This window comes from Apteryx rowi, unplaced genomic scaffold, assembly GCF_003343035.1.
Source record: "Apteryx rowi isolate R43461 unplaced genomic scaffold, aptRow1 scaffold_348, whole genome shotgun sequence".
NCBI lineage: Eukaryota > Metazoa > Chordata > Aves > Apterygiformes > Apterygidae > Apteryx > Apteryx rowi.
This window is the reverse complement of record NW_020449952.1, coordinates 571,689-592,718: the sequence shown is the minus strand read 5'-3', so window position 1 is coordinate 592,718 and position 21,030 is coordinate 571,689.

The window sequence follows — 21,030 nt, the reverse complement described above, 5'->3', positions numbered from 1 at the left end:
TTGATGAATTATGAATGTGAAAAGCTTAAGTGCTCAGAGATACTACATTGCTAAGCATACTGCAGAACTGGAATACACGATGCAGTGAAGAGCAGCTTTTTCTTTAAATTTTACAAAGGAGAAACTAACTGTGGCCAAAATGATTAGGCCATACGTTCAGACAAACAAAAAACATCATCAGGTTAACAACAAAGGTTTAGATGACACCTTGACCTCTTTCTACGTCTTCCACCATCTTGCTTATACACTACATACTTTAGAACATTGGTCCCACCATGAGATCTCTGCAGCATTGCACAGGATGCGTTCATGTTTTGTTTGTTTTTTCTCCTTTTGCAGAAAAAGGAGTGTTTAGTGTTTAAATTCTTTGGAGATGGGATAAACTCCTTGCATATGATGGAAAACACTGATTCTAGTTTCAATTTCAGTACAAATTAGAAATATTAGTATAAGTGGCCCTATCTCATTTCATTGTCCAAAATCAGGAAGCTGATGTTTGTTGTTAAATCAAATAATTTATCAGCCAATAGGTGGCACTGAAAGTATTTAACATTTATCTGTATCTTTGATTTTCTTATAGGAGACTTCACATTTCTCTCAAGTAAATGATATATTATGCACACAACTTAAAAGCCAAGACACATGTTGAATTCTGCCATTAAAAATATTACATACTTTTAAATAGTTTGAGAACTATTGAGAGTTTAAACAATTCCCTTGAAACATGAACAAGTGCATCATACTATTTCTATTTTTATCATAACCAATTGTAAGGCAGGATATCTTATTAGCATCCTGGCACTAATGACTTTCCAGGGAGTACCTTACTATGAAGTTTAAACTGTAAATACCTGGGAAAACTCTAACATTCCAGCAATTGGCATCTACCATAGCTTTTGCAGGCTATATATCAATTTGTAATTTTTTTTTCAAATTGTAAGTTTTTTCCAGCTGCTTTCATTGTTGCAATCCTGTGAGGAAAGAAAGAAGATTCTGTAGCTAATATAATGTAAACTTTCATCAGTAGTGTTCACCTGAATTTTATTAGGACAAACTTTACAAGCAACCTCTTCATTCCTTGTGGTAAACAAGCTCATAAACTATTCTACGAATAGAGTTAATGAGACATTTCAGATCAGATTTAAAAAGAAATGTACCTTAACATATTCATAAGGAAGCAAGCTTTCCTCAGTAAGTTTTTGCTAAATTTAAATGTTCTTTGACCAAATGTGATTCCAAAGATATTAAGCATCAGTGTTTTTGTTTATACTGAATGTGATGCATTACTTCTCTGCATTACTTCATTTGGTGTTTCATACATATACACACACTTCCTCAAAGCTTTTTTATTGGAAGATATGCCAAGATGGAGAAATGGGAGTCACTTCTTCTGAAAAAAGGAATGTTATGGTACAACATAGAATATAAATGTTATTCAATTTTCAGACTGCATCTCTACCACCTTTAAATAATGATCTGTCTTAAAGCCAATGTAGGCATCACAATTTTCGACTACATGAACCCAAATGCAGGAATATTCACTGTAGTGGCATCCACTACAGTGTTACATAGGACAAGAAGCAAATGGCATTGACATGTTAATATGTTCAAAAGAGGGTAAAAATAAGGTAAATAGTAATTTCTATGGTAGTTCATTAGCGTTACCTTGCTTGGAACTTCAGTACGTTATGAATAGTGTTAACATTGGCATCAAAGCAGAAAACCCATTGTGCATCAAAATAACAACTATATTTTGCTAACTGTAAGAGCTCTATTTATGAGAGATTCTAATTTATTCAGCTGTACCAGTGTACCTTAATTACAAGCAACTAGGAGCTCTTCATATATTCCTGCCTTCTTCATTCCCTGCTAGCAGGAAAATTAAAGTGTCTTCAGATCACAGAGCAGTAGAACACAATAATTTACTGTTACAGCACAGGCCTAGGCAAGGTTTAAGACTTTCCAACTTTACCTGAATTGATTCAGGAGAGTTATGACACCACAGTTGGCTCATGGGAATGAAAGTATCGTATCAGAAAATATTTCAAGTTAAAAACATGAACCACTAATTTAAGGCTAGCCATTCTGTGTTCAGGGAACAAAGGGAGCCACTAAATCCAAGCCAAACATGATTAAGTAAGGATGTAGTCTCCATTAACAATACTACTAAAAACATCATCATTCTCAGGTCACGTGGAATATGAATGGATATGAAAAAAAAAAAGAAAGACCAACATTCTGGCTATGAAGGTTTGCCTGGGTTATTTCTATTACATCACTTCTCTACCCTAAAATTAACCTGAGTTTCTTTAAAGTATAAACAAAAAGCGTGAGAACTTAGATTTTTCAGAAATCAGGATGCAGTACTGGAAGCTAAGCAGTGAATATTATGGGAAAGAAAAACAGGGAATTTTGCTCACATTTGTGTTTATGAATATCTATGTAACCACATTCCAGTCATGAAAGATAAATTAAAAAATTGCATTTCTTGAAAATTCCATATGATTTTTTAATGAACAATTTGCCACTAAAAACACTGCTGATTCTTTGCACATATATACTCAAAAATTCTACAAAGTGAAACATTTTGATCAGCCTTCAGATGAATGAACAGCTATTTATTATTTTGTTTATTATAAAGTCATGGATCCAATTTTATGAGAACCATATGTATTTCCAGTTATTGTAACACCTGAATATTTGAACGAGAACATTAATCTATTTTCCTCACAAGTTGTCTGGATCGTAAAGACATGTAATTTTCAAATGAAAAATTCTTTATCAAATGAAGAACTGCTGTGGATAGACACTTGAGGAAAGACTCAGACTACTTAATTTCTACCTAAGTTTTTTGCTAGCTTCCAAACCTCTCTCCAGCATTACTTACTTCTGGAAATCCTATACTCACGGTGAGCCTGAAAGTTCAATAGCTGCCTATGCCTAATTTTTCACTCATGCCCAAAAGTTCTGTCTGAAAAGACAAGAGTTTATCCCCAGCACAGTCCTGGCAATCAAGATGTAAGTATTTTTGTATCAAAATCCCATTACCACCCTGATCCAGATAGATGCCTAGCTCATCCAAAAAGCACTGAATTAAAAAATGAACAAAACAAGCACAGCTTATAAATACAGAATTAAAGTACCTGCCTTTTACATAATGGTTAATCAGCTCACTACAAACACATTCACCTAGGGCGTTGAAGAAATGAGTTCACCACTCTCTTCGGACTCAGAGACTGATCCTATAATACCCAGTACAGAGATGAGTGTAGGATTCTCCAATAATGTGCTCCATTTGCTCTCCTTTGAAGCAGAGCTTCTGTGCAGACAAGATTGGAGGGAAAAAAAAAAAGTAAAAAAAAAAAAAGTCAGGGCAATATAGTAAAAAAATGTGAAGTATAAACCAGTGATAAGTGCACTCACCTGGGAGAGGGAAAACGTGTTTATCTTCTCTTGGCAATTTCTCCTCAGCCTATTTAGTAATCATGAGATGGTAAGGCATCCTGTAATCACGTAATTTTTGTGTAATTTTTTTAATAGATGAAAAAAACTTACATTATACTTTTATATTATAAATGATTTGTGAATTTGCTTATGTGGGTATATATGTGTATATGCATACGCAAGCAAAGGACAATAGCACTCTTTTGAAATAAAATTCACTACATTTTTCTGGCAATAACAGTCAGGAATAAAATATTATGAATTATGGGTGCCCTGCTCTTAAAACAGGAAAAGGGAGAAGAGATTAATGTCATAATGTCTCTGTCAAGGTTATGAGATAGGTGTGATACAGCATTACGTAGGAATATGTTCAAGAGAATATCCAAAGTCCTGAGCTCTCAGTGAAAAACTGTGAATCGTGTTCTTTAAACTATTAAAAATAATTTTTATGGGAGAGCTGCAATAAGCCAGAGACCACCACACTAACAGAAGGATCAACTGTCAGCTGTGGCTGATACAGTCACTGATTTTTGTAAGTACAAATATCCACAAGTATATCAATAAAAAGAAGGGAATGATTTTTGTCCTTCATTTATTATTAAATTATATAATTCTATGCAAGAAAAGATCAGTGTTTCATTCAAAAGCCTAAATTTACAACACAACCTTATAATTTAGACATAGTCATTGGAGCTGTTTAACCATTTTCAACAACATTAAATCTAATTAGTACATGCTGCTTTTGCAATCCTCCCTAGCCATCCATATTTCTTGCAGGATTTACAAATTTTATTGTTTTTCCTATAACATGAATGCATGTGCACTAACGGCACTCTATGGAGCTTTCACTGGAGTAATGTGTTGGTTTTCTGTGAGTAAAGTTCAGTGATAACCACCAGCAGTGCAACTACCAGCTCAGAGTATTCCCTCTTAACATCACAGACTATCAAACATGCAACAGCCTCCTAAACTCCCTTTGGTCCTCTTGGTGGACATCAGGATAAGACTTCATAAAGCATGGGTAATATGAAATCACAATTGACACAGATATGCTGTGGATGGAAGACTGTCAAGAAATTGATGTGTAGACTTGCCCAGGTCCATACAGGCAATATTTATGGAACTCACTGCATTGTTCACTCTTCCCAGACATCCTCTTTCCAGGAATAACTCCCGGACATCTATAAGCACCTGAACAACAATGGAGTAATATTCTGATTGTATACTAGGATGTGCTGGGAATGGTGGTCATTCACTGAATATATTTCTACAACTGACTGCACCTCAATATATAGTCACCTTCTCAGATGACATCTTCATATCTGACATTCTGGCAGGTCTTGGAGATACTTTCAAGAGTTATTCTTTGTTTACATGGAATCCATGATAGCATCCCAGTACATCTGAGGCACACTGTAAGCAGTGATTTCTTGAAGATGAAAATCCATTATTGAACTTCTTATCCAATGCCATTTAAGTACTAAATTAAACTTTGTCTCCATATTTATTTCCTTCTTCATAGAAAAGATCTAATTCCAGAGCTGATATCCTATGCTTAACTGTAGCATGTGACCCTTGTCCAAAACAAATTGTCTTCTAGTATCATCTCTCATTAAACCTGTTCTTTCTGGTCTTCTCCTTGTCCATGCTAATGCAAAACAGTAGGATACAAAACTATAAATCAGAAGGTACAAACTCAGGATCTGGAACACTTGTCATAGCTACAAAGAGCACCACAAGAAAACTCAAGGTGGGACAGCAGCCTGCTTACGTTGATCGTGGATCTATGCAAAAGGAATCAGCTTATCATAAACTGGTAGAAAGTGATTGGATTTTTTTTTGGTAGAGACCACAATAGTAAATGAAAAATCAAGTCCTGGATTTAAATTAATAGTTTTCTCAGTAAGTAATTTAACCAGCTCTAATTGGTCTTACATACTGGTTTAGAAAGTCTAAAGTCATTACAAGTTCTTGGATATTTGTACCACAAATACAACTCTTCTAACTAGTGGAGGAAATAAGATCTTGCTATAATGAACAAACCATCAGGATGCTGTCTAATGGGGAGACTTGTTAAACTCTCGTTGAAACATCGCCTGCTGTGAAGTGAACAGGCTTGGCAGGCATGAATTACAGAGAGTAGCTATTGTAACCTGCCAGGGCTCTTTAGGATAGGATGATCATGCTGATACAGAGAACTACTAAGGAGAACTATTGAGAGTCTCCAAGTAACTGCCAGAGATGAGATTTCACCTTATGCTTCAGTGCATCCACTTTCTAATTAGTTATGGGAAATATTCATAGCAATTTGGGAATCAGCTGAAACACAGATGAGTAATAAACAACAACAGATCAGTTGTTTACACAAAGTGAGACAAGTTAAGCAGATAGCAAGGCCAGGGCCACCCTAGGCTACAACTCTCCATTTTTCAAAAAGAAGAGCCAACAATTGGGAAATTAGGGTGCTGACTAGGACTGCAGTATTCCACTGAGCCCAACACATCTGCCTGGGCTCTACTGCAGTAACTGCCAGTCACACTGAGAAGGACCCAGCCTGAGGCAGACACCAGTTGTCTCCACTCTCTTCTGTGCCATTCCAATGAGAAAGTGACTACTGCAGCTGTTGAAAGGGTTGGAGGGAGAAAGGGTGGAAGACCAGCTATGAAAGAGACCTAATAAGTATAAAAAAGGAGATCCAAAATGGCATCTAAAGCTGAATGGGAAGATAGGCAAAAGAAGGTGAAAGAAAGGAAAAGAAAAAAATATTTTCTTAGTTAATACATTGCAGAAAAAAATCTGTTCTATAAAATATTACAGATTACAAAATTATTCCCTGAAATATATGCTTTAGCTTTATATTATAAAGCTCCATACTATTTCTCCATTTCACAATGCTAACAGAATGCAGAGGTGGCAAAATTAAGCACTGAGAAGCTGGGAAATGCCAGAATCAGTCTCCTACTGGAAGCACATTAAGATATACATTCTTTCATGCCATGATCCTACTTTAGACAAGACTCCTCTGAGGGCACAGTGCTCCATTCTTCAATATACGGTATTCTACTCTTTGTTCAAGGTGGACAAGCAAACTGAGAAGCCAGGTAATGAGTGAGTCAACACCTGATCTCAAGTTCATCCTCAGCAGTCCCTTCTGTGAAATTTCCAGGAAATGGTAAAGGTGCTTTGAAAAAAAGATCTCATAGGTCTCTGTGGGCTTGGATGCAGGCTCAGACCTTTTCTTGACTGAGAGTCTAGATACTTCCAGTGATCACAACTAAAAAAGCATGCTTTGACTTGTCTAAAATCACATTACAGTTCTAAGGCTAGCAGGATTAAATATTTTTCCTGCCCCCACATACCTTCTAAGTTCAGTAGTAAGTGATGCAGGAGTAGCCTACTGTATTTTATCGTTCTGAGTCATCCCGATACAGCTTACAAGGAGCACTGAATGAAAGAGATATCCACCTACCCTCCCCCCACCCAAAGCACACAAAACCAACACTAACTATAACAAAAAATAACCCTATAAAACTTAAAGTTGCATCCTAATATGTACACTTCAGGTTAACGTTACAAAAACAACATGAAACCTGTTATTTCCTAACTTTTCAGCACTTAACTTTGCTGCCTTAACAATAGACATTTTCTGATTTAGAAACAAAACAAAAATTCAGGAATCATTAGACATACTTCTGCCATTTGAGAGAATCAACAAAAGACTGGAAACACATCCATGGCAGAGATGTCTGCTCTTGGACATAATAGTACAACTGATAAAGAGTAATACAGATTTTTCATCCACCATGTTGATCTACACTACAAATTCAAGTTATGCCAGTGGGTTTCACAGATATTTGCTGGCAAATGGCACACTTAACACACAGACTTGCTTCAGTCCCAAATCTCAAGTCCCTGTTCTATACAGAGTTACTAGAGCTGCTCAGTAACACTGCTGCAGTGGATTATTTGTTTTTAGCTTGAAAGAGCGATGTAGTTTTCTTTAGTCTTATTCTAGGAAATGGCCATACAATATTCACTGATGCTTTCCAGAGAAATTCAGCCTAAGGCAAATCTCTCAGATGGAACATTTCACTCCAAATGCTTAGAACCTGGCAAAGTTATGAGAAATCAAAGGCAAGCTCTTAAAATGCTAGTTAAAGTTCATTTCAGAAAATGCTTCCAGACCAATAAAAACTTGTTGGCACTGAAGTCATTTAGAACCAGAATTTTGTTATGATCCATGTTTCAGCAGATTTTGGGTTTTGGGGAATGTGTTTTTAATGCACATTTATAGCAGACCCCAGATTTTTCACACTATTGTATGCCAATGGAAACAAGTAGCCCCTCTTTCTTGCCAGTCTAGAAAGAAATTGGCACATAGCAGCATCCATCATAAATAATGAAAGAACCAATTTCAAAGTGTAATATTACATCAATATTCACACTTTTGGAATATTGATGTAAATTGGTTTAAATTGACCAGATGCTCTGAAGATGGCATAGACAGGTGCACATTACTTCTCTCCTGTCGGCAAATCCCATTAGTCTTTAGAAGATATTCACTATAAGGGAAAGCAGCTGATTGTTCCCCTTAGGGATTGTAGAGGAAGGCACCTCTAGTGTCCCCTGGGAATTTCACAGAAGTGCTGAAAAATGCAGAACATACTTGGGATCAGGTCTCTAATCAACCCTTTACCTTGACTGCCTACACTTTTTGCTACCCATTTCTCGGTACAATGACCCTGTCACAGGATTATCTGTGCTCTGACTCCTTTCTTAGGCCTATGATTAGGTCTGCAGAAGTAAATATAGGAGACTGGGGCCATTTTCTGACCCTGAGGCCAACTGATGCCCTAGTTCATATTCACCTGCCTGAATACAGGAGAAGCCAAACTACTTCCTGAGAATGAACGGTACCTGGCGTGTATTGTCTCCTGAATTGTGTCCCAGAAATGTCTGAAATATTTCTGTTTGGTTCAAAATCATGCCAGGTATTAACTGTGCTAACAAATTATACATATATTCACACACTAGTGCTTGAGTCCGCATGGTAATTCTGTCTTATTTACTGGTATGAGCAAAGCCTCTGACCACAGTAAAGATTTCCTCTTGAAGTCTGATCACTTACCATTACTTTTTCTGGTTTGCAGCTGCATATCCATCCCAAGGCTCTTCACCCTCTCTTTGTGAATCAGTGACCAATTTTCCAAAACAGGGTTCTTCTCTTTCCTCTTATTTTACAGGACCGTAGATGAACCTGAGTAGGAAGCAGTCTTCTCCCTTATATTTCAGGATCCTGGTTTCCCTCAAGAGAGTTTGTGCCCTTTTGTCAGCCCTCTCCTTGTCCTCTCCAGAGGAAAAGTGTATGTTTTCTGGGTGTACTTGAGTCTTAACTATAAACTTAGCATAAAAACATAACTAAATTGTGGTGTGAATAGAGCTGCAATTTAGTTATGTTTTTTATGCTTATTTATGTTTTTTATGCAATATTCTTAAGTTACAGTAAGGACAATTAGTGTACGTGGATAGTTAGCCTTGAAAATACATGTATGTAAGATAATACATGGGGCAAGGGAGTGCAGGAAATGCTGGAACAAGAAAACAATAATGGTTCAGAGTGAAACACAGCCACGGTCCAGGTTTGAAAGGGAAGGGGGAGGAGTGAGGCCACATTAAGGAGCTGTGGTATGCCATATCAGAGCTCTGGTGCTGACAGTGAGAATTAAAGCTCTTCCCCCCACCCCCCAAACCCATTTCCCCCTTCACCCAATCCTATCCTTGGTAAAGTATCATTTGTAATTTACATAATCTTGTAATTTCTTATACTATTTTTGCACCCTCCTCTCCACCTCAGCATGTACATAACAACTGTTTTACCAGATTACACAGATATCATTAATGTAAATTACCCCTTTCTGACTCTGTAACTGAATACACATTTTCAATATTAGTTTCTAGGTCAGTTTTAATCCTGTTTTGTATGCAGGGTTTGTTAGATAGGCTTTTTTGATTCCTTTCTGAAAATCCTTGAATACATCATACAGTAAATGATCGATTCATCTTTTCTTCTCTTTACTCCCAGCCGTGCCTGTTCTTAACAAAATTATTGCTTTACTTTCCCTCCAAAATCAAGGTTGTTCTTAATTGTTAAATGAATGCTCCTGTTGCTAATAGGAGGTGGTTGTATATTGTTTGCCTGCATGCATACAACATATACACATGGAAATTAGCTCTTAACAATGATCATACCGTTTGCATCAGATTGCTAAGCCTTTTGAAGCTTTTCCAATTTGCATAACTTAGTGGAAATAGGGCATAACTCATTTCTTCCAGTTTGTGTTGCTGTTCCTGTGTGTTATGGGAACAGCAACTTCCCTTCTGCTTTCCATACCAAAAAATAGGTCAATAAATGAAGGAGTCTATACGGCTGTATTTGCACCCTGTTGTAAATAATCAGGGTAGATTCACCCACCCGCCATGCTAAGTGTGACTCTTCTGTATGACTGTCTGATAGTCAGACAAATTCAAATAGAAACTGCTGCTGTTACAGAAGCCACGCAACCTCACGTAAGCACTCTATTTACATGGCAGCTTTGGCAAAGACATGGGCCAGGCTCAGAGGAGTTTTACAGAGGAGCAGAAATTGCCAGATATGGCAGTGTCAATAGAAATAGCAGGAGGAAGTAATATTATGAAAATAAATATTAGATAGGAACACAACCAGGAAACTGGATGGGGCAACTAATTTCAAATCTTTTCTCCTCTGCAAATATAAAAGCTTGGAGTCACATGTCTGTAATGTACATAGTGTAAACCTTCCCAGTCACTGATACAGCTGCCACTGAAAAAGGCACTGTGAAAAACAGTTGATTCAGAGCAAACTCATGAAATTAAAGTAAATAGTTCAGGATTTACTTTTTTTGGCAAGTCCAGATGTAATGGAAAATGCAGATGCAAGAATGCTAGTTAACTGGCATCCCATCCAGTATTGTAGTAAAGTTTCAAGTTCCCAGTCTTTTTACTACTGTCACTAGGATGCACTGAGATCCTTCAGTGAACTCTATTATCACTTACCCTTTCCTGGGATTTATGATCTGCTAGACTGGTGTGATATATCCACTTGGAGTTAACTGCAACACTGAAATCATTTCCAGAGTCCACACTAAGGGAACCCTGGAATTAAAATGTTAATATAGTTATTTATCAAATGATTTACTGTTTTTGCAAATAACTGATCTGTCCTGAATCTGATGCTGCAGTAGCCCAGTGTGATGAAAACACTTTCATGTTTCATAGACAACAGACTACAAAAAAGCCTGCATTGCATTCAGCTATATTCAACTTCCCTTTCCCAAAAATCAGATACTTCTTTGTGGCTAGGTTTATGGACAGTATGATTGTGGAATAGGGCTCAGACCCAGAATGGGAACAAACCATTGTGAATCACTGGGATTTCTAAGTAAAATAGATCAATTTTCTTCTGGATTATTTGGATTAGTTAATCTTCTGCTCATATGTAAAACAGTGTAAATAAAAGGTAAAGTAAAGCAAATAAAACAAAGCTATTCAACAATATCTTTAGAAAAAAACATGTACTCAGATTAATTGCAAGTTGATAAGGCTGGTGATTCCCCCCACCCACAATATAATCATTCATACCCAGTCGTTAGCAAAGGCACTTCTTATTGTCTGCAAGTATTTCACTGAGATCTGCTAAAACCACTCCCTACATGTGAGATGATAGGTTTTATACTGGATCAGAACTCCATTGCTGTCATCTTCCACTCAAGAACATTTTAAACTGAGACTGAATCCCACATCAGGTAGTGATTAAATCAGGATCCCATACTGACTTCCTTTGAATTTCATCTTAATTCAGTTCAGCTGGTAAACAAGATAAAAAACTGCTCAGACCTTTGAGAAATTCAGATATAAATACTGCAGACTCAATCCATCTTTAATTATGAAGAGGAAAATGTGGAAAGATACATTTATTCTTTGGTAGCAACATCAGTGTGAAAACCTGGCCATAAAAACTAAAATGAAAACAAGCCTCATTTTTAAAATGGTAAAAGAAGAATGTATCCGGCCAAAGGAAAAACAAATACTTTTCTTAAGTAAAACTCATTTGTTAGATGGTAACTAGAAACTGCACACAGCTATTCTTGTTTTTATGGAGAAACTGATCACAGATTCATGAGAAACTAAACTAGTCATATGACTGGACATGAAATATAGTCAGATGATCAGAATGATTAGCTGATATAATTAGCAAACCAGAAAAAACAGATATCTAAAATAGAAGAAATCGGGGGAAGAAAAAAAACCAACAAAACAAACCTTCATTGAAATCTCATACTCTAGAAACAATACACTAATACCCTCCTACTCAAAACAATCAGGCAAAACAATGATCAGGTAACAAAGAATAAGATCACAATAATCAGAGTAGGAAGTGTGAGGGAAGAAAATTTTGCAGCTGTTAAAAGGCAAGGGCCTTCAGATATTAACTCATTCAGCCTTTCAGACAATCCATAGTTATACAGTGTAATAGATGTAAAAGATGTACTGCACACAGTCTTAAACAGAGATGCTCCTATATTCAGTATGCAGTAAGTGCTACTGTAGCTCAGTTACAAAACCAGTATGAATAGGAGCACTTCAGCAGTGACATTCAGGGACTCTGTTCATACGCCAGAAAAGCTACAGCTGAAGGAGAATTACAATTTGAAGGCATGTCCCCCTGCTCCCTGAGCTCCAGCTCCATGATCCAAGCTATAAGGGAAGAATCGAATTAAATGAAAAGCCCAAAAGCCAAAGGTCCAAAGGCTTCATTTTTTCAGGCAAACCCAAAAGTCATGTATTAATCTCAAACATTTTCTGTGAGAGAAATGATCCTGAACTGGCTAAAGAATTTAAAAGTACAACAACAGATTTTTTTGGAAGCCTGCACCTATTATCCATAAAAGGGAGTGTATAATTGAGGTCAGGACCCAAGTAAAGGGCTAGAAGGGTCAGTGCACTACAGGAAGTAGTACAACATTAGAAAGAAATCTGTCATGAAGACAAATACGTACTAGAGATATCCAACATATAGAGGAACTGCATAAGCAGCTAAATCTTCTAAGGGATGGAATTTTCTTTTCCCTCCCTCACCTACAGTTCCTTCCATAAATAACTTTCTCATAGTGTTAAAGCTACAGTGAATCTACATGTAATGAAACTCTGCAGGGAAAAAATATACCCGAAGATAAAACTGTATTATTTGTTATTGTTATAACAGTCTTTTGTTTTTGTTTCCCAGTTTTAACACTGGCATTCAATATTGTTCTCTTTTAACCTTCAGACTGGCCAAACTACATCTATGAGAACCAAATTGGTGTCACAGCACAGTGAGGGTCGGTTGAGGGAGCCCTCAGGGAAGGGGAGGTGGAAATTGAGGGACCAGCTCACCAGCTAGGACCCCCCTCACCGACAGGGGAAGAGCCAGGAGCTCCTAACAGGGTCTGTCAACAGCCCCGAACAGGGCCAGCAATAAACCAGGTCCAGGGTCCATCCAGGGGCAAAAGAAGACAGGGCTGGAGACAGGACTTGCAACAGGTACAGATACAGCATGCTTTAGGCTAAGACCAATGGCCCAGACTAAGCCTAAATGAAGGTCCAAAACCAATGGGCAGAGGTGTGGGTGAGGTCCCAGGAGTGGTTGGTCATGGCAGTGAAGGCCCATTAGGGCACTCGTGGCCCTAACAGTTAGAATTAATGTATGCTTAATAAAAACTTGCTAGAGAAATGACTAAGATCTCTAACGGTCTTGCTGACATTTGGCATGTTTGAGTTTCTTACAGCTCCTGTCCATCCAGCACAAGCACCATTTCTGCAGGGCAACTCACTGTGTTCAATCCCCTCATATCTTCTAAGTGCTTCTAGATTGTACATTCTTTCATAGCTTTTGCAGTAAGTCACAGGCTAGGCAGTGAGACCATATAGCCCTGCTGTAAACTAAAGCTATAGAGTCATTATATGTAAAGTCAGACTTTTCTTACAACAGGCTTTGCAGATTTTTCATGTTAGTCAGGAAAGTAGAGTGGGAGTGCACAGGTGCTAGAACTGAAAGCAGGGAATCTGTCTCTTCTTAGTTGTCTGTGGTAACTCCCACTTTTCAGAGTTGCAAGCAAAATGCAGAAGGAAGCCTAAGGACTGACTTAAAGTGGACACAGGAGACAAATCTAAGATTCAGCAGGGAAAAATGGGAACAAATGAGTGGATGGGGGAGGAGATTACGGTATAGACCTTGTAGAGAAGAAGGAAACAGGACTGGAGAATATCTCAGATGGGAAAGAAGTGAACAAGGAGAAAAGGACTGGTAATTAGCAGGGCTTCAGGGAATGGAGCTGGTTAGTCGAGAACAGTATATTTGATACTGAAGGAGGAAAAGAGGTAAGATGCAGGGAACAGTTATATTAGTTTGACTAAAACCAAATTAAAAGGCAAGGAGAAGACATACTATCAGGCTAAGAAGACAGAAGCTGGCAGCCCCGAGAGCAATGTCGTGTTCTGAGGTGGCTGTCAAGGACTGTCAACCAAGCAGCGATGCTGAAGGGCTGGTGGTGCCCCATTGCTCACCCAGGGTCCCATTCCCACCAGTCTGGATCCAGGACAAGACCTGGGTGCACACCATAAGCTGACACATGCTGGTTTCCTTGGAAGGAGAGGAAAGCCAGGTGAGCCAGCAGGGCGGGAGCTGTTGTGCTCACGCATGTGCCACTGCCTTGGCGATCCAGGAGCCAGGACTGTGGCCTGCGCTTGCAGCTATCCCACATGCGAAGAAATTTCTGTTCCTGGCCTCATTTCTAAGGCAGGCCTTTGTTATTTATCAAGGAACTGCAAATATTATTCTAAGATCTAAAAAAGGAGGAGGCAAGGTCTGCATCTCTCCTATACAAACGGTTTCTGCTTGTGTACGGACATCCAGATTGGCTCTGCTTGTGTGCAAACGTCAAACCAGTTTTACAGGAATGTTCCAGAAGTGTTGCCTTGCAACACACAGTTACACATTACTTGCCCTTGCAACAGCCCTTTCCTAAGGAAAAATATGCACTACTACATATTTGCTCTGTGTTACGTTGCTCAGCACTTCCTTTAGGTGTTCTCTGATCCTTTTGCACTCTGCAGTTCATTCTTTCTAAAGAAAGACATGCAGCATACATCTCTTTCACATCTCCTCCTCATCTCCTCCTGTTGAAGACTCTGAAAATATGTTTTATATTCTGTATATGGGTGTTTTTGTTTAGCTACTATCTCCCCAGGATATGGCAAAATTCTACAATGACCACTATCTTCTGTGCCCATATTCTTACTTTTTAAATGTATTTAAGTAGCATATACATATGCCCCATTATACTTGTCCATCTATCTTTATTCCTCCCCTCCATATATATGTGTATATATATATACATATACATACATGCACATACACAGAATCTCTTATAGTATTTACAGGAGTACACAATACCCTTATTTTTGGCTAAGTAATTGATTGGTCTGCTTTCTGCTTTATGTTGAACAACATTTGAGCAGGTGAAATGGTCAGATTCAAGGATAATACTATGTAAATTAACTACATATTACCACATTTGGAAAATAACAAATAATAATCTGGATTCGATGCAGAATACAATCAAGTGATCTTAAATGGAGTATCATCTGTGTCACAGAGATCTGCTTCAAAGTTATTATAAGGACAAGATATTAATAGCCATCACTATCTTTGGCAGTTTGATTTTATGCTGCAACTTCTGCAGTGACAGACCACATCCTGTGAAAGAGGACTGTCATACCTTGTGAAAAAGTTTCTGAGCAGGTTCATCTAGCTTCAATATCAGATTTCTGTGTCATCCTACTTCACTTCTACCCCAAGCAGAAAACAGGTTTTCAGTTATCAGTCTTTTCCTAGTTCATTTCTGCTTGTAAAACATACAATTGAAACTGAAAAAGAAAAGTTTCTGAAATCAAGAAGTCTTTTCTAACTTATTTTTTGTAGTTGTTGTTCAAAGCTCATGACCTTTTTCCTGATCTGCCTTAAAAAACAAACAAAAAACAAAAAAAACCCTTTCCTTACATACAGTACTGCTAGAGATTTTTTTTTTTCTATTTCTGCACACTGACGCTCAGTTGCAGCCTCACCTTTGGAAGCACACACTGCAGTTCTCAAGTGATCACTCTGTCTTTCTACAAGTGTGCTCCCAAGATGCTGCTTACAGGCATCAGGTGACAACTTTGTCTGGCACCTATTGTACTAGAATTTCAGGACAGGTGCCTTCTTTAAGAACCCTGTAAGGATTTCAAACTCCATTTTTTGATTGGTATCTCCTACATGTTCTGCATTTTTACAGATTAAGAAAAGCCTTAAGATAGCAGCTGGACTAGGTAAAAAACTTTCCCCAAAACATACCATTCCCATAAATTTTTGTACAGGTTTTTCTATTGGTCACGGATCCACCTCTATCCTATTGAGACTTTTATGTAACCCATAATAAGTTATTTTTTCTCCTTATTCTGTGATTTCTTTAACCCTAACTTTTCATTTATTGTTTGTGCTTTAAATCTGCAACATAAGACATTTTCAGAGCTTTTCTGGCTATGTTCCTGCATTGTTTCACCTTACATTAGAATATCCTCTGTGTAATATCTTAATGATTTCAACTGCATCAACTATTTAGATCTTTTGGGAATATTCTTCAGGTACAAAGTATAATTCAAACTGTAATCCAGCAGAACTATATGTCCCCAAACAAAGCATTAAAAGCATACAGATACAAATTTATTTTTAAGGAAAAAAGATGGTCATTATCCAGGTAACACAACCAATGCAGAAGAATATCAGGCACCTGTTGTTTGTCACAAGGTTTCTTCATTGATTCCTAGGGGTTGATTTTTTTTTTTTTTTTCTCCCACCACACTGATTCAACTTATTTGTGACCATCTCATCCCATTCAAATCTAACTATTAAATAGTGAACCCATTCAGCATACTCTTGAATTTTCTCTAGAATATCTAACTTAACTGGTCTACCTAATTTCTCCTTAAGGTTGAAGGGTTTCTTTGGAGCATATTAAAAGGTTGTTATTATATGTAGTACAAGATAATTGGGTTCTCTCATCTGTTTCATATTTGCTGGCATATTACCTCTTCTATTAAAGACATCTTGGAAGATGTTTTATAACTCTATGACCGCTATGGATTTCTTTCCCACAGAATAGTCTCTTTAAAAAATATATATATATCTGTTTTTATACCATTTCCTGCATATTACTTTTTCTTAAACAATTATGAAATCTATCTTATCAAGATCTGATTTATCTTTACACCAAACTAAAATCACCCAAAGTAGGAATGATTCCCTGGCTGCCCAGTCTGAACCTTCTCTGTGTTGCACAAGAACAAGTTTGCTCTTCAAATTTTTTACTGTGACTTCAGACAGAGCATTATGTTGTGCCCCAGTGTTCATGTATGCTCAATATAAACAGTCAATTTTGGGGATGTAGCTCTCTATTGAACAATCTCCATTAATAAAATTGCTATGTTTTCTCCTGCTGGTGCTCTTTCTGTGTAAAAAAGGTATGTTTCATTACTTTATAGGCACATTGTGTGTTCTACTAAAACTTACCTACCTCTCAGCTGACAGCCCAATCTTCTAGCTCCCTGCTGGACAGAGCTAGGATCATCTCCCTCACTCCCAGCGGAGTGCCCTAATAACACACTGCAGTCAGGCTTCCCCTTCTCTTTTCCCTTTTATGTTCTCAAGCTGTTGAATGGCTCAGTTTTAAGAGAAGGGATGAAGAGCCTATTCACCCAGGATACTTTAGCATCTGCTCTGTAGGTGATACACCCTGTGTTTCAGTCCACACAGCCACCAGTATCTACTTCCTCAGATGGGCTAAATGACAAGTGAATAGAAGCATCTGCCATTTCCTGTTAGTTTTCTATACTCTCAAGAGAAAAGGCAGGCAGGCATCTAACTTAGGAGCTTAAGAGTGGATCTTCCTGGGGGAAGGCTGTTTTTTATGTTTGATAGAGAAAAACAAACAAACAAACAAAAACAACAAAGAGTGGCTAAAGATAAGCTGATCTCAGAGCTTCCAGGGTGGAACTCCCAATGCTGCTGCATGGCTTTTACCAGCTCTGGAGTGTTTGGTGCCCTATAATATGCCTGTTTTGTGATAAAAATGTTAGGGAAAAAGCACTCTAACCCACAAAAATGTAAAAAGCTTTCTACCAGTATAGTTCCCTGAACTACTGCTGCAAAAAAACCCTCTAGAGCTAGCAGCAAAATGGAGATGGGACATAGAGGCCAAAGACAGGAAGCAGGATATAAGTCAGCTTACTTACACTATTAAATTCCACCCTCAGTAAACTTGGCTTTTGCAGATATGTTTCTCCCCCCATTGACAATATGTGAAATTGAAAGGGTTACTTTATCACTGTATAAGCATATACTGGGTCTCGTATACAACTTGCTCTATTTACCAGGTAAGACAGAAAATTGGATAGCAATTATATAATTAAAGACTATCCCAAAATCCATATAGTAGCCAAATTAAGGTTAGACAGTCAAACAGCTCTGGCATTTCTTAATTTTTGAAAGACTGGCTTCACAATCCTTAAAAGGTTCTCTTAAGTAACTGTCCATGGGTAATAAATGAGTAAATACAATATATTCATTTTCTTTCTCAAGAAATCTCTCAAGAAAGTTGGAGAAAGATTCTTCAAGAAAGAAAAAAAATGAATAAAATATTTAATGTTTGTGGGTTGTTTTAAATAAATAATGAAGCTTTAAAATATCAGTTACTTATCTGGTTTTGTCAAAATAGAAGTAAAGGTACCCTGAAGAATCCTGTAGCATCAAGAAATCTCTTTCAATATCTTGCACTGCAATGAGTAGATACCAAGATATTGAACCTAAAAGCTTTATATGTTAATAGATTGTTCTCTCATTTTGGTGGCAGCCAATCTCTCTTTTTCTTTTCACATTCACCGAAAAATCTTAGGTTATACTTCATATTCTATTTCTGACATTTCTTACATCCCCATTTCTGTGAGTCCTACATTTTCTTCAGGAGACCCTAAAGATTAATATCTCTTATGACCGTGCTCCTTCCCTGTTAAGGAGAATTAGATACTGTTAAAGAGTTATCGATGTCACCCCTCTTCTGGCTGGAATAGCTGTTGAATAAGCAAAGAAACTTGCTTGCATTATTATAGATGCACAAACAACTATCTGGATAAGCAATTAGAATCAGAATTCACTATCTCCTTTCAGCTATATAAAAAAGCAGTGTAGGAGAAGTGTCAATAAGGCCCTGTTCCTCTCTTCCCCTCATTCCTCTTTCTTCAGGGGAGGAATAGGTGCTCTCACAGCCCAGAATTCAAAATGCAATGCAAAATTCACAGGCCAGAAGAAGAGATGAGGGGGTATTTGGGGTTTAAAAGTGAAATTCACCTTAAAAACTTGGATATTCCTTTGTGGTCAAGTCACAGGTGGTCTAGTGTGGCCATTCCTGTTCGTTATAGTTAATCTCTTGAAAATGTGTAACTACTGACAAGATGATATTTCCAAAATGTTTTCATTTTCCCTTTTATAGGAAATCTGTCTTCTGAGAGGGCTGCAACTTGTCAATATGCACAGGTTGACTGAGCTAAAATGTGTGTATGCAAGGTCAGTTTTATAATGGTATAGTATATCTTGATTAGAAGTTTGCACTTATGTAGATAAGCATTCCACCATAGATACCTATCCCTGACAAATCCTTCATTTCCTGAAAGGGCTTTTTTGATATAAACCTTTCATTGTTCAGTACAGAAAAATGTGATTTGCCAAGTAGACTGAGCCATGGATCCCATTCTATCCACCTCTTTAATGCAGCACTGGTTACATTTTATTTTGATTACTTGATACAGATCACAGATGATGCACAACCACAGCAAACAGATTACCTGAGCTTTGATTACCTCTAAAAATAGCTCCTACACTAAATGAGCAAAAGCTAAATCAAAGGAGCAACTTACACTTTCTCTCAGCACTCTTTCTTTTGCTTGAGGTTGCAGCAGTAAGCCTCAGTTAGGTAACTTCAAAGTATTCCTACAAGTCCCCATACAACCATGATCCATTTCCTTTTAGTAGCTGTTATCACTCTATTGTCCCTGATGATACACTCAATTCTGAAGACTGATAGTCTGTGGCTAATTGTGAAAAGAAATTTGTTTTCAGTGGGTTCCTGGCATTTAATTTCTGTTTCTCCTTCCGTGACTTAGGATATTTGGGTTCATTTCTTTCTTTGACATGAATCATAAATACTATTTGTTTATTTTCATTAACAGAATCTTAATATTAGAACTCTCTGAGATAACAGTAAGCACCTTATCTCAGCAGCATTTTCTCCACATATACATGTTCATTATGAAAGTTTAAATTTGTTTTATGTTGCTAGGTTTTCTTTAATAGAATGCATTAAAATCTGCTATTTCAGAATTTTAAAATAGTCACTAGTTTTATCATGAAGATTTTGTTCCTTAGATGCTCTTATAATATATGTGAAATGTAAATAAAGAACTGAAAGGAAATAACTTCATATTTTTAAGGTACTGGTTACATAATTTAGAACCTAAGACAGAAATACTTCATAAAATTTATGAAGGCACACTCAATTCCTTCTGCTCCTACTTGTTAATGACTAGGAACATTAATAATGTGTTATATGTTAATGATTTTACAGCCAGCCTTACCTGCTATATGATTTGATGAAACTTAAGCATTGGCTGAAATTTCTAGATGGAAGAGTAAACAAAGTTAATACAAGCTGTATGCACTCAAAGCTTCTTTTTTTTTTTCTGTATGAAACTTTGAACTTTACTTGTGTATGTTATCTAAAAATAAACAGAACATTTTTTTTTCCTTTGTTAACATCACTGAAAAACACCATTAAGGAGATATATCAGATTAAAAGAAGGTAAAGAACAAATAAAACTAATTTCAACATGGAACACAAAGTATCAGCACAAAGTATCCATGTTGATAAATGGATACCGTGAACTCAGCGCTCTGCATTTGAGGTTGCGCATGTTCTTTCTTTGTTTTGTTCAGAATCTAAAGGAAAGAAGAGGTTACAAACTGAAGCTGAAAAAAAGTATATTGACATGCTGGTGAGATATTTTTATTCAGTGGCCACTATTCAAAACAAGAATCAAAAAAAATCAATATTAAGGCTAATCTGATCTCCTTGTATTGCAGGTGAGGAAAGACTTACTTAAATACAGATAATGCTGATAATGCACCACTAAATAATAAATTAAATCATGGGAAAGATATTTTATATGAGAAAGAATAAATACATAGACTACATTATGAAAACTGCATTCCAAAGACGTAAGTTGTTGAAAACCCAAACTTCATGAGTTCACCTGGGACAGTGGGCTATTTATTATGGTGCATATCCAGTGTCATCCAGATCTGAAATAACTGTGTTACCCAGAAATTCTGAATATCCACAGGAGAAACCAGACACTGAGTTGGTAACACTTTTTCTGGGT